Genomic DNA, 14,570 nt, shown 5'->3' on the forward strand with positions numbered 1-14,570 from the left:
CACTCTAGCCTTCTTGAGACTTTGAAAGACCTCTTCTAAGGACACAGACATGATTTAGGAGTGGGGCCTTAATGAGGCTTGAATAACAGATTTAGGCCCTCATTACAACCGTGGTGATAAATGCCGCCTATCGTCATGTTGACGGCTGCCACCATACCGCGACCGCGGCGGTATTCCGCTACGGGTATTATGACCTACACTGAGAAATCCGCCACAATACAGACACCCACACAAGTCCGCCAGACCAAAGGTCAGTGATAAACTGGCGATAGCCAAACCTACACCGTTACACCAACAGGAATATGTCCACAGTATCACGACCCATGAATCACCGTGGCGGTCTTTCAATCGCGGTAAACCATTGGCGGTACATACCGCCGCGCTCAAAATACACACACATTTACGAAACATCACCACATTGGACAATTCAAAATACACACACCTGAAATACATACACACACCACACCCACACACTCACACCGCTATAAAACACACACCCACATTACCAACAACCCTTTCAACAACAAAAAAAGATTGCCTACACAGAGAGACACAAGCCAGGAGCACCCACTCAATCAGAGCCACAGAACACCATCACCCATACACCATCCACGCACCTCCCAGCATACACCCCAACACATCACCCCACACATCACTCCACACATCCTCACACATATCACACACACCACATCCATGGCACCCCAAAGACACCCCAGGTTTTCTGAGGAGGAGCTAAGTGTCATGGTGGAGGAAATCATCCGGGTAGAGCCACAGCTATTCGGATCACAGGTGCAGCAGACGTCCATTGCAAGGAAGATGGAGCTATGGTGGAGAATCGTGGACAGGGTCAACGCTGTGGGACAGCACCCCAGAACAAGGGATGACATCAGGAAGAGGTGGAACGACCTACGGGGGAAGGTGCGTTCCGTGGTTTCAAGACACCAGGTAGCAGTACAGTGGACTGGCGGTGGACCCCTACATCCTCCCCCACAGCTAACAACATGGGAGGAGCAAGTCTTGGCAATAATGCATCCTGAAGCCTCGCAGGAGTAGCAAGAGGACTGGACTCTGGTAAGTCACATCTTTACTACTTTATCCCCTCTACCTGCATACCATCACAGACTCCTACCCCTACCCTCACCCCCATCACTCCACCACCTCACATATACCGCACTATCACAACCCACTCATCCCAATACCAAGCCCTGCATGCAACACCAAAGCATGGACCCCCAACACAGACCTGCATGGACACCCATCACCACAGCATGCCCAGTAGAGAGACTCACCCAGCCCACAAAATCACCACTCACACAAGGCAAAGCTGACAGGGAAATCACAACCATACAGGGAAACACACCCATGCACAAGATGGCACACGCAGACACAATAACACTGCATTTTCATCCCCACAGGACCCCTACTCAAAGTCACCTGAGAGGAGGTGCCAGCTACCTCCAGTCCCCCCCCAAAGAGGCCCACAGTGACGACAGCATCTCTGCACGCCTGGATCAGGATGACCAACCAGGCCCATCAGGGACCTCTGGACAGTCGGGTACACTGCCACAGTCCCAACTCACCACAGAGCCTCCCCCCTCAGGAAACACCAGCACAGCACCCACCCAGTGGGCCCATGCCTCTGTCCCCAGGACACGTCAATCAGCAATGTGTCCACCACTACATGGACCCCAGGCAACACCACAAACACAGGACGATCAGGGACCTGGGGTCAGTGGGCACACGGTTCAGGGGACAGAGGCACAGGACAACAGGGAAGCTGGGAGGACTGCTGTGCGACAAGGGGAGGACAGGCCCAGGGAACCCACTCTCTACAAGGCACTCTCCAACATCCTGGGAGCATACCACCATTCCCAGGAGAAGATGGGCCAGATACTGGCCAAGTTGCAGGAGACCCAGCAGCTGCAGGAGAGACAGTACCTGGGGATCAGGGATGACCTAACTAACATCTACACCATCTTGGTCACCATTGCAGGGGTGCTGGCTGACATGGCAAGACCATGAGGGAGGCAGTGGCACAACAATGGGTGCCTGACACTAGCCAAACCGATGAATAGCCTTCCACCTCCGCTGGCGCTAGTGGACAGGAGGCTCTGCCACAGGACCAACAGGCCACCAGCACCCCACCCCCTGCAGAAGGAGAACCACCCCGCAAACGGTCCCTGCGATCCAGGCAGAAGCCAGAGAACATTGCCAAGACCCCCGCCAGGAAATAAGACTCTCCTGATTGTCACCCTTCTGTCCCACTCTGTCACCCTGTCCACCTAGAACTGCCATTACCCCCCTTCCTGTGCCCCATTGGACAATGCACCTGTGATACCAAGAGACTGGACTCTACCATGGACGTTCCTCCACCATCACCCCAGCCCATTGCACATCCCCCTTTACTTATGAGCACTTAAATAAACACCCTTGGAACAAATACTAATCTGGAGTCTATCAAATGATTCACAAAGTACATCATTATCAAAGCAATGCAAATCAAATGTACAGCGAAATATACTTTTGAATGACCTATGGTGGGCAGCAGTACACATAGCAGGAGCCAGAGTGGGGCACAGAGATCTGAAAATAGAGATGCCAAAGGGTACAGTCAGTGGCCATACAGATAGGGAACTCAGGCTGCCATGTATAATGTCCAACAGAAAAATGAAATGTAAAGTGAACCAACAGTGTCTTACCTGTGTGTCACTGGAGGTACTGCTGAATAATATTGATTCTGTTGTCAACATCTTCTTCCGCTGCCTCCTCTTCCTCACTGTCCACAGGCTCCACCGCTGCCACAAGACCATCTCAAGGCACATTCTCCTGCAGAAAAGGCACCTGGCGTCTCAAGGCCAGGTTGTGCAACATGCAACATTCAACGATGATCTGGCACACCTTCTTGGGTGAGTAGTACAGGGGTCCACCTGTCAGATGGAGGCACCGGAACTTGGCCTTCAGAAGGCCGAAGGTCCTTTCAATAATCCCCCTTGTACGCCCACGTGCCTCATTGTAACGTTCCTCTGCCCCTGTCCTGGCATTCTTCACTGGGGTCAGTAGCCATGAGAGGGTGGGGTAACCAGAGTCGCCCACAAATATCGAGGCACAACTGTTAGCCACACACTAACCCTTAGGGACAACCCCATACCCAGACACCTACTCATAGTGTGTGGGGACCTTTGGCTCACCTATTAGCAACACCCGGTGCTTCTGGAGTTGGCCCATCACAAATGGAATGCTGCTATTCCTCATGATAAAGACGTCATGCACTGAGCCAGGATATTTGGCATTCACATGGGAGATGTACTGGTCCGCCAAACACACCATCTGCACATTCATAGAGTGATAGCTTTTTCTATTCCTGAAAACGTGCTCATTTCTCCGGGAGGGGACAAATGCCACATGTGTACCATCAATGGCACCAATGATGTTGGGGATATGACCCAGGGCATGAAAGGCAGCTTTCACTGTGGCCAAATCCTCCACCTGGTGGAACACGATGTAGCTGCGCATGTGTTTCAGCAGGGCAGACAACACTCTGGTCAACACGTTTGAGAACATTGGCTGAGACATCCCGGATGCCATGGCCACTGTTGTTTGGAAGGATCCACTTGCCAGGAAATGAAGCACTGACAGGACCTGCACTAGAGGGGGGATACCTGTGGGCTGGCGGATAGCTGACATCAGGTCTGGCTCCAATTGGGCACACAGTTCTTGGATTGTGGCCCTATCAAGTCTGTATGTAATGATAATATCTCTGTCCTCCATTGTCGCAAGGTCCACCAGGGGTCAGTTCACCGGGGGATGCTGCCATCTCATATTCAGCCTCAGCGGTTGAAGCCTATGGAAGAGAGGTGGTAGTTTGCACTGAACAAAATGCTAAGACCAAGGGGGTGGCGATACTAGATCGGAGCAATAGATTAATGTTCACGAGGCAGATAGAAATGGAAGATGGGTGTCAGTAGAGTGTCATTATAGGCAATGGTGCTTTACTCTATGTTCTATACACGGTGCAGTAATGGATGATCCTGCCGTGATGGACTTTTTGGCAGTGAAATTTGCAGAATGGCCCTCCCCTTATATTATTTGCGGTGATTTTAATCTTAATGGGTCCTGGGATGGGTTAAGGGATTGGCTTGCTGCCACTCCTAAGAGGTACCAGGGTCGCAAGCCTCGGGTATATAAAGCTGTGGTTGGGCTGCAGAAGGAATTAGGGTTAGTGGATGCCTGGGTAAAGCTATGTGCACCGGACCCCGGGTATACATATTATTCGGCTCCCCATGTGAAGCTGGCTCAATTAGATTATTTTTTAATATCTCCTGAGCTGTTAGCACAAGCCGGCATGGAGCTATACCCGCGGTTTATCGCAGACCACAACCCATTAATATTGGAACTAGATCTAGACGACTTTGAACATAAGATGAGGAAGTGGCCTTTTGAGAGAGGGCTCCTTAACAACCCCGAATATTGTACCTATATGAAAAATTGGATAATGGAATTCTTGGAGTTCAATCTGGAGATTGTCTGGGACACCCTAAAGGCTGGGGTATGGGGGGAAACACTGAGCTTTAGCCTCAGGAAACAGAGATGTGCTCAAGCTTTGATTAAGGATGCATATATAAAACTCAGAGATGTAGAAAACCAGCTGATTTCGGTTATAGAGAGGGGGAAAGATACAAATAATGTTTTAGAGCAGATCGTTATCGCAAAGGCAGCAATAAATGAAACTACAGCAAAACAAATTGCAGAAAATATCTTGCCAAACGCACTGAAAGTTATGAATACGGGGAGAGGTTTGGTCACTTGTTGGCAGTGAGAGCACGCCATAAGGCAGCATCCGGGGTCATCAGGGAAATTAGAGATCAGCAAGGACGAATTATAGTAGACACCAATGGGATTAGGGGGGTGTTTCAGAAGTACTATGCCGAGCTTTATAATCTGGCACCTTCATTTACAGAAGCAGCAATGCTCGGGTTTTTAAGTACCATTAAGATCAGCAAACTTTCAGATGAAGATTAGTCGAATTTGGAGGAGCGTAATAGTAGTGAGGAATTAGAGACGGCAATGAGAGAGCTCTCCATGGGGAAAGCTACTGGTCCTGATGCAATCCCTCTCGAATTTTACAAATGTTTTAAAGCACTTTTGTTACCCCTGATGATGGAATTATTTACGCGGGTACAAAATGATAGTAAAACTCCCCCATCCTAAGAAATGGCCGAGGTAGTAGTTTTTTTTAAAGAAGGGGAAGACCCCACAGAACCCGGGCTCATATCGACCAATTACATTGATAAAAAGTGATGTAAAAATTCACTCAAAACTTTTTGCAGCTCGGCTCTCTATGGTCATCGAGAAACTAGTAGTATCAAACCAACATGGGTTTATCCCTGGAAAAGATACTACTGAACATCTTAGGAGGGTCATCACGCTTTAAGATGCTATGGAGGTGGCGGAAGAACCTATGGCTGTCACGCTGTTAGATGCTGAGAAAGCATTTGATAGGGTGAATTGGGATAATTTGTGGCAGATAATGGAAGTCTATGGTTTTGGAGGGAAATTTATCTCGGCAATAAAAGCCATTTATAGATCCCCTGGTGTACGCATTCAGTTAATGGGAGGGCAATCTGATTGCATTCAAATAGGGCGGGGTACCAGACAAGGGTGTCCATGCTCCCCATTGCTATTTGCAATATCTATAGATCCCTTGCTTAGACAGCTAGAAGGGAATTCCACTACCTCGCCAGTTCGCAGGTTCGGTTGGGACACGAAAGTCTTGGCATATGCTGACGATATAGCCATCATAACCTCCAACCCAGATGTAGCATTGAGAGAAATAGAAGAGGTGACAAGCAAATTTGGGAAGTCTCTAGGTATTTATTAAATAGAGAGAAAACCCAACTATTGGTTAATAGACAAGTGACCACACAGGACACTCAGCGGGTGGATCATGCGGTGTATTTAGGTATCAATATTGTTCCAAGGGTAGAAGAGATCGTTAGTATTAATTTGGGCCCGATATTAGGAAAAGCAAAGCAGGATCTGAACAGATGGAATAACCTGCATATGTCTATAATGGGAAGATGCAATATGGTTAAAATTATCCTTCCCCCAAAACGGTATCTTTTTCGGGCTATTCCATTGAGTTTTGAAAGCTTCCGGTTAATAGAGATGGACCAGCTGGTAATGAGATTTATATGGGCATTTGGCAAATGTAGAAGGGCTAGCAAATTTATGCCTTTACCTAGGGAAAAGGGGGGATGGTCTCTCCTGAATCTGAAATTATATCAGTTGGCAGCGGCTTTTCAGTATATGCGTCAATTGCTGGGGGGGAACATGGTAAGACAGTGGCAGAATACTGCCCAAATATTTATGAACTGTTGATAGGACCAACAGCTAATGGGAGTTTGATGATCTTTAACAAACCTGGGTATTGTAAGAAAGTACTATTTAGGTACTCAAAGCCGCCTATAGATGCTGGCGACCATGGTGGAAAAAGGTCGGACTTGGGAGGTTTAACTACTATACGTTAATAAACAATAATCTGTCCCTGCCCGGGATATTCAAAGATCTTTTTGTCGTAAAATTAGCCCTTTTAGGGATACGAAGGTTAGGAGATTTCTATGATGGGGTCGGGGTTAAGTCATATGATGATCTCCGGGAGCAGTTTGGACTTGAGCGGAGAGATTTCTTCAGCAAAAAAGCTAGGGGGGTACAGGGGTTTGTAAAAAATCCTTTTCTGGAGAATATAATCGAAAAGCCCAATACATCAATAAGATCTATCTACTCAATGCTTATGTCAGAACAACCCAACGACCACGAGAAATATAGCGAGAAGTGGGAGGGCAAGCTAAAAAATGCTGGTATTAAGTTTCTCAAATCACTGGAGGTTGGATATACTATGCTATTGTCTTCAGCATTACAGGCACAGCATTATAAGACAGTGTGGGGGTCATTCTGACCCCGGCGGTCTAAGACCGCCGGGGCCAGGGTCGGCGGGAGCACCGCCGACAGGCCGGCGGTGCCCCGCAGGGCATTCTGACTGCGGCGGTTCGGCTGCGGTCAGAAGAGGCAAACCGGCGGTCTCCCGCCGGTTTACCGCTGCCCTTAGAATCCCCCATGGCGGCGCAGCTTGCTGCGCCGCCATGGGGGATTCTGACACCCCCTACCGCCATCCTGTTCCTGGCGGTTCGCCCGCCAGGAACAGGATGGCGGTAGGGGGTGCCGCGGGGCCCCTGGGGGCCCCGCAAAGTATTTCAGTGTCTGCTAAGCAGACACTGAAATACGCGACGGGTGCAACTGCACCCGTCGCACCCCTGCAACTCCGCCGGCTCAATTCTGAGCCGGCGTCCTCGTTGCAGGGGCATTTCCTCTGGGCTGGCGGGCGCTCTTCTGGAGAGCGCCCGCCGGCCCAGAGGAAATGTCTAAATGGCCGCCGCGGTCTTTTGACCGCGGTGCGGTCATTCAGCGGCGGTACCTTGGCGGACGGCCTCCGCCGTCCGCCAGGGTCATAATCAGGCCCTGTATGTCTTATATTATACCCCAGCCCAAATAGCTAAATGGGGTGGGTTGGAGGGCATTCATTGCCCAAGATGCGGGATACCCGAAGCAGATATCATCCATATGTTCGCCACTTGTGGGAAATTGACTATGTTGAAAGTAGGGGTCCGGAAATTATGGTTTTAGGGATCGCTGAGAAAGGGGGGGAAACACACATAGCTTTGATATTTATGGCTATGGCGGTTTACCAATTGTGCATTTCATCTGCATGGATGGATCCATGGCCCCCTACTTGTTAACAGTGGCTGGGTAAATTGTTATCTGTTTATCATCTTGAGGTCGCCTTGTATGAAAAGAAGGGGAAGTGTGCGAGGAGAAAAGGGCAGGCAATATGGGAGCAGTTTCAAGAATGGGTCCGGACTTGTTAATGGCCACTTGAGGGTTTGTTTAAAGTTTTTCTTTTTATAAAAAGTTGAATTGCTATGAATTGGAATATGATTATTATTTTTTTTTATTTTTTTTTTCTTCCATGGACTACATTTTCTGCTCTGTAAAGTTTTTGTAATGAATTTTCTTTCTTTTCCGAATAAAAAAATATTATAAAAAAAAAAAGGATACGGATGCGCCGTCGCGGTTGGCGGTCGAAGACCGTGCCGCAACTTCACATTGGTTACCATTGGGCCCTATGTGTTCCAGGAGCCAATGGCGATGTGGACATGACTGCCATTTCCTATCTATCCACTCACTTGCTACCTGACCTTCAACAGGAGAGGACCTACACTGCAAGCGCTGCTGTGACCTGTGTCTGGAAGCGACAATGGCTCATGTGTCTGGGGAAAGGGCCCCTGCCTTCACTGCGGAGGAGTTGGAGAAACTGGTGGATGGGGTCCTACCCCAGTACACGTTACTCTACGTTCCTCCAGACAAACAGGTGAGTACACTGTGAGCATGATGCGTGGGCCATGAATGTATGGCGTGCTGTGTATATAAGCCACATGTATGGGGGGGGGCAGAGGATTCCTGGCCAGTGTGCAGCATGTAAGGTGGACAATGTATGTGCATCAGGGAATGAGAGGGATGTGGTGGGCCATGAGTCTGACGGTCCGGACAGTTGACTAACTCCCTTACCTGCGTCGCTGGGCAAAGAAGATGGCAGAGGCCCAGCTGGGGCTGGCCTCCAAATGAGGAAGGAGTGCCCATCGCACCATGACCCCCCTGATGTTCCGCATCCTGGCGGTGGCCTATCTGGAGTTGGAAGGGCGCTTGAAGGCATCACAGCAGCCACAAGGGGGTGAGTACAGATACTGACTCTTGACTTTGCACGTGTTAAGAGGTACCTGGGTGGGAGATGTGGGATATGGGTACCCCTAGGCCAGGGTAAAAATGGCAGGGTAGGTCCATTGTTGGGCAGGCTCTGAAGCACTCCTAGCCCAATAGTGTTAGTGGGCATCTACTACTGGGTCCTGTGGGTTTCTGGTATGCATCAGATGGCATTAGGCATTGTACCCCATGGGCTGGTGACTATCTTAGTAACTGGTTGGGCATGGCCTAGTGCATAGGGCTGCTTCCCGTGTTTTGTGTCCGCCAACTGTAGTAGTGTTGCTGGCATGGACCAAGTGTATACTCTGTCTCTCCCCCCTTTTTGTTTTGTCACCCTGTCTCTGTGTGCATTAGCATCATCTGGCGGAGGAGCAGAGGCACTGGCGACGGAGGGAGCTGCATCCCACATGGGCCTGGAGGCCGAATCCACTGAGGGTAAGGGCACCAGTGGGACGGAGGGCGAGGGGAGCTCCACGATGGGGGCAGAAGGGGAGACCACAGACAGCGACTCCTCCTCCGATGGAAGCGCCCTGGCAGTGGCGGACACCTCTGTGGCCACCCCAACACCAGGTACAGCCGCCACCCCCCCCCCCACCAGCACCGCCCTCCCAGCAGCCCCTCCGTGTGTTAACTGTGCCCGCTCACCCAGGAGGGTGGGCATCTCCTTCGCCCCGGGCACCTCAGGCCCTGCCTGAGTCAACACTGCTGCCCTCAGTGAGGAGGCTATTGACCTCCTGAGATCCCTCTCTGTTGGGCAGTCAACCATACTGAATGACATCCAGGGTGTAGCAGGGCATTTGCAACAAACAAATGCATACCTGGAGGGCATTCACTCTGGCGTGGCGGCCCAACAGAGAGCATTTCAGGCTCTGGCCTCCACACTGATGGCAGCCCTTGTCCCTGTGTCTAGCCTACCCCCTCCAACTTCCTCTACCCAGTCCCAATCTCCTGAAATCCAGCCTATCCCAAGCACACTTCCAGACCAGCATTCACCCACATCAACACACAGAAATGGTTCAGGCAAACACAAGCACCACACATCCTCCCGCAGGCACTCACACAAGCACCATACCCATGCAGACACACCAACATCCACTGCCTCCACTGTGTCCCCCTCCTCCTCCTCGTCCACCTCCCTCCAAGTATCGTCTCCACTCACACCTGCATGCACTACATCCTCATCCACGACCTCCATCACCAGCACACCCATCACTACTCACTCCTCACTGGCAGTCACCACCCCCACATCCATGTCCTCTCCCAGTGTGGCTGTGACTGCTCCTCCCAAAGTACACAAACGCAAGCACCCACCCACCCAACAGCCATCCATCTCACAACAGCATCCAGCACATGCACCTTCACCCAAACTCAGCAGACAGACACCTCCTACCACCACTCCCTCTTCCTCCACTCCCAAACCCTCTCCCTCTTCCCGCCCCAGTGTGTCTAAAAAGCATTTCCTGGAAAACATTGACCAGTTCCCTACCCCTCCCCCCGTCCTTCCCCTCGGGCCAGGGTTTCCCGAACCCAAGCCAGCACCTCATACACCAAGTCGGCGTCCGCTATGGTAAATCCAACTCCCGGAGGCTCAAAGGGGACACCCGTCAGGCCAGCCAGTGTGCCACCAACCCGTGCAAAGGACCAAACCATTCCGCCACCTGCCAAGGTGAAGAAGGGGATGATATGCAGCAAGGGCAAGGAGCACGACCCACCTAGCAAGGCCTCCTCCAAAACTCCAGCTGCCAGAGCCAAGGTTGCAACAGCATCTGCCAAGGTGAGGAAGGGGCAGAAAACCCAAGGCAAGGCACTTCAGCCATCGGAGGCTGCAGCGGAAGGCCTGGTGGCCACCAGCCGAACTGCCAGCCCCCCCACCTGCGTCAGGGGCAGCACCGCCAGCAGCACCACCGCAAGCACCAGCACCTGCGCCTCCACCTGCACCACTGATGCCACAACTACTGTTAGCGGCAGCATCCCCAGTGGGCAGCCGTCCGAGGCTGCAGGAGAGGGGCTAGGGCCTACCTCCACCACTGGCAGCATCAGCACCTGCACCACGGCCAGCACCGCCAGCAGCCCCCCCCGCAAGCCCCACCGCAAGCACCACCACCTGCACCGCTGACAGTAGGATTTTACCAGCAGCAGCATCTCCAGTGGGCAGCCATCCGTGGCTGCAGGAGACGGGCTGGAGCCTCCCACCACCACTGGCAACACCCCCACCAGCACCGGCAACACCACCAGTTTGCAGCCTTAGTCGCTGCTGCATGGAGTCTAGCCCTGCCTCCATGGACTATCATGCAACCTGGTCCCTGGAAATCCCATGCCTCAGACACCCAGGTGAGGGAATGTGAACTGCCACAACCCAAGTGCTGCATCACTCGGCACAAGGCCCCCTCCAGAACCAGTGTAGAAAGGCACCCACTCACCCAATCCTTGGCAGGATGAAGCAGACTGACAAACCAGAACCAGTGGAGAAAGGCATCCACTCACCCAATCCTTGGCAGGATGAAGCAGACTGGGCACAAGGCCCCATCCAGAACCAGTGGAGAAAGGCATCCACTCACCCAATCCTTGGCAGGATGAAGCAGACTGGGCACAAGGCCCCCTCCAGAACCAGTGGAGAAAGGCATCCACTCACCCTATCCTTGGCAGGATGAAGCAGACTGGGCACAAGGCCCCCTCCAGAACAGGTGGAGAAAGGCATCCACTCACCCCCTCCTTGGAAGGATGAAGCAGACTGGGCACAAGGCCCCCTCCAGAACCAGTGGGCAAACCTCCCACTTGAGAGACTGTGGGGGTGATTCTGATTCTGGCGGGCGGCGGAGGCCGCCCGCCAGAATTCCGCCCCCATTATACCGCTCCGCGGTCAGAAGACCGCGGAGGGTATTATGAGTTTTTCCCTGGGCTGGCGGGCGGTCTCCAAAAGACCGCCCGCCAGCCCAGGGAAAAACTCCCTTCCCACGAGGATGCCGGCTCGTAATCGAGCCGGCGGAGTGGGAAGGTGCGACGGGTGCAGTGGCACCCGTCGCGTATTTCAGTGTCTGCAAGGCAGACACTGAAATACTTTGCGGGGCCCTCTTACGGGGGCCCCTGCCGTGCCCATGCCATTGGCATGGGCACGGCAGGGGCCCCCAGGGGCCCCGCGACCCCCCCTACCGCCATCCTGTTCATGGCGGCTTTCCCGCCATGAACAGGATGGCAGTAGGGGGGGTCAGAATCCTCATGGCGGCGGAGCGCGCTCCGCCGCCATGAAGGATTCCCCCGAGCAGCGGTAAGTCGGCGGGGGCCCGCCGACTTGCCGCTTCTGACCGCGGCTGAACCGCCGCGGTCAGAATGCTCGTGGGAGCACCGCCAGCCTGTTGGCGGTGCTCCTGTGGTCGGTGGCCGCCAGGGTCAGAATGACCCCCTGTGTCTTTGCACTCCCCAGGAGCAAGCAGTGGGCAAACCACCCACTTGAGAGACTGTGGCTTTGCACTCCCCAGGACCAAGCAGTGGGCAAACCACCCACTTGAGAGACTGTGGCTTTGCACCCCCCAGGACCAAGCAGTGGGCATGGAGCCCCCTCGAAGAGCAGTGGTGTTATTCCATCTTCCGGCTGAGGTGCCCCTCTTCGCCGTCCCCCTGAGGTGCCTGCATGTTTTCGACCTGATGCCCCTGCAGTCTTCTCTCCGTATTGAGGCAGGAGTCTAGTGTGGGCTTGGCCCTTGATTTTTGGCCCAGTGGCCCACGGATATTTGGAAGGGACAATGTTCGCCCATATGTACATATTGTATATTTTTGTAGATACTGTTTTAATTATCGTTACGTAGATCTACCTATTTCTAAAATTACACTGATTTAACTCTATTCCTTTTGTCCTTGTGTTCTTCCAGGGAGAAAAGGGGTGTAAATGTACTGTTGCTGCTTGTGTTTGTGTGTATGGTGTTGTAGGTGAGGGTGGAGGTGGGGGTGTTGCGTGTTGCATGTGTGTATCACTCTCGTTTTCCTCCCCCCTCCCCTGTGTACTAGGTGCAGTACTCACCGTGGTCATCGCTGCCGTCTTTCTTATTCTTGGTAGATGAGGAGGTAGACCATCATGGGCAGGACCTGTAACTCGGGCTCCATGTCGTCCTGGTTCTTCATTGAGTGTTGAATGGTTTTCCTTCCAAACACTGTTTCCGCCGTGCTTTTGATGGTGTTGGTACTGCCCCGGAAAAGCTGGTGGATTGACGGGTTGTGATGGGGTGGGTGGTACATTGTCTTCCACCTGTCTGTTGGCGGTGACCGTTGTTGCTACCACCGTGGCGGTCGGTGTGTTAAAGTGGCTGTCTGTGCTGGTGGTTTCCACCGTGGTCGTGATCCCATTTTTTTTACCGCCGGCCTGTTGGCTGTATTACCGCCGCTTTCACACCGACCGCCAGGGTTGTAATGAGGGCCTTACTGTGGGGATCTTGACAACTTTCGTTTTGTAACTGAGAACTATCACAGAACTTCACTATCCTCCACTTGTTTATTTTTGTACTAATAGTGATTACACAATTCAGTGCTAGGATTACTTTATGTGTGAGTTTTCTTGGTTTAGGTATTGCAATTCATTTTATGTAAATAGTGCTTATGCAATTCACTGCTAGGAAAACTCTATATGTGAGTTTTCTTGCTTTTGGTATTGCGACTATTTTTATTTTGTAGTTTTATCAGAGAAAACCTAATGTGTAAGTGCAGATCCATGAAACAAACTTGCAGAACTCCCAAATTTGTTTAGAGACATTCAGATTTTGTCACCTTTTGTATATATTAATCAGTGAGAAGAGAGAGAGGGCCAAGTTACTGATATTACCAGGTGAATGTGGTGTGATAGCCAAATTAGACAAATTTAATTAGATCAGTGCATGCCTTTTTGAATGCTGTTTAATGAGACAATGGCATGCTTTATCGAATGTTGTGGAACAGTCTCTTAATAGTACATAGCTTCACCCATACCGTAATTCATTAGAAAAAGGCAACTTCCAGGACCTCCACTGACATTCCTCCATAACCCGAAGAACCGCACCCGGCTGCACCTGGTGAAAAGGAGTACAGTGTTTCTTTCTCTCTTTTTCCAAATCCCCTTCCCTTTTGGGGCACCTGTCGGGGCTCCTGGTGCAATCAGAAGCACCGAAAGGTGCCTCAGGAGGTTGGGAGAACAGTTATTGCCCCTGGAGACAGCCTGGTTTTCAGGTGATAGCCGCGCCCCAACATAAAAGCCAAGCCACAACATCCAGGGATGCCTGTGCAATAGAATCCCTGTATGAGTCATTCTAAGCCTTTAAGCATGCGTTGCCACCTGATGAGGACTCTCTTTCTTTTGCAGATATCACAAGGACCCTGCGGACCTACAGCAGGAGGTATCACCTCTTTGACTTGAAAATACTGAATTGTGTTACAAATTACATACGCAAAGCCCTAGGATGTTTCATGGGAAGACACTAGATACAAGCCAAGATCCCCATTGTACATCCACCTTGTTTTCAGTATACCACCTTCGGCCATAGTACTAAACCCAAGTTTATTGTACCCTGCACAACCCATGCGAGTCACCGTCACCACAACTACCCCAGTTCCCCTAGCTCCCTCTGATCGTTTTTTTGGTGACAGTGCCAAATACAAAACCTTTGTGAACCAATGTCACTTACAATTTTTCTGCCGTCCAATGGCCTGCCCAAATGATGCCACCAAGGTGGCATTTATAACATCTTATCCAGGATGAAATGCCGCAACCTGGTCTGTTCCCCTAGTGGAACGGA

The sequence above is a fragment of the Pleurodeles waltl genome, chromosome 5 (genome assembly GCF_031143425.1).
Source record: "Pleurodeles waltl isolate 20211129_DDA chromosome 5, aPleWal1.hap1.20221129, whole genome shotgun sequence".
Classification (NCBI taxonomy): Eukaryota; Metazoa; Chordata; class Amphibia; order Caudata; family Salamandridae; genus Pleurodeles; species Pleurodeles waltl.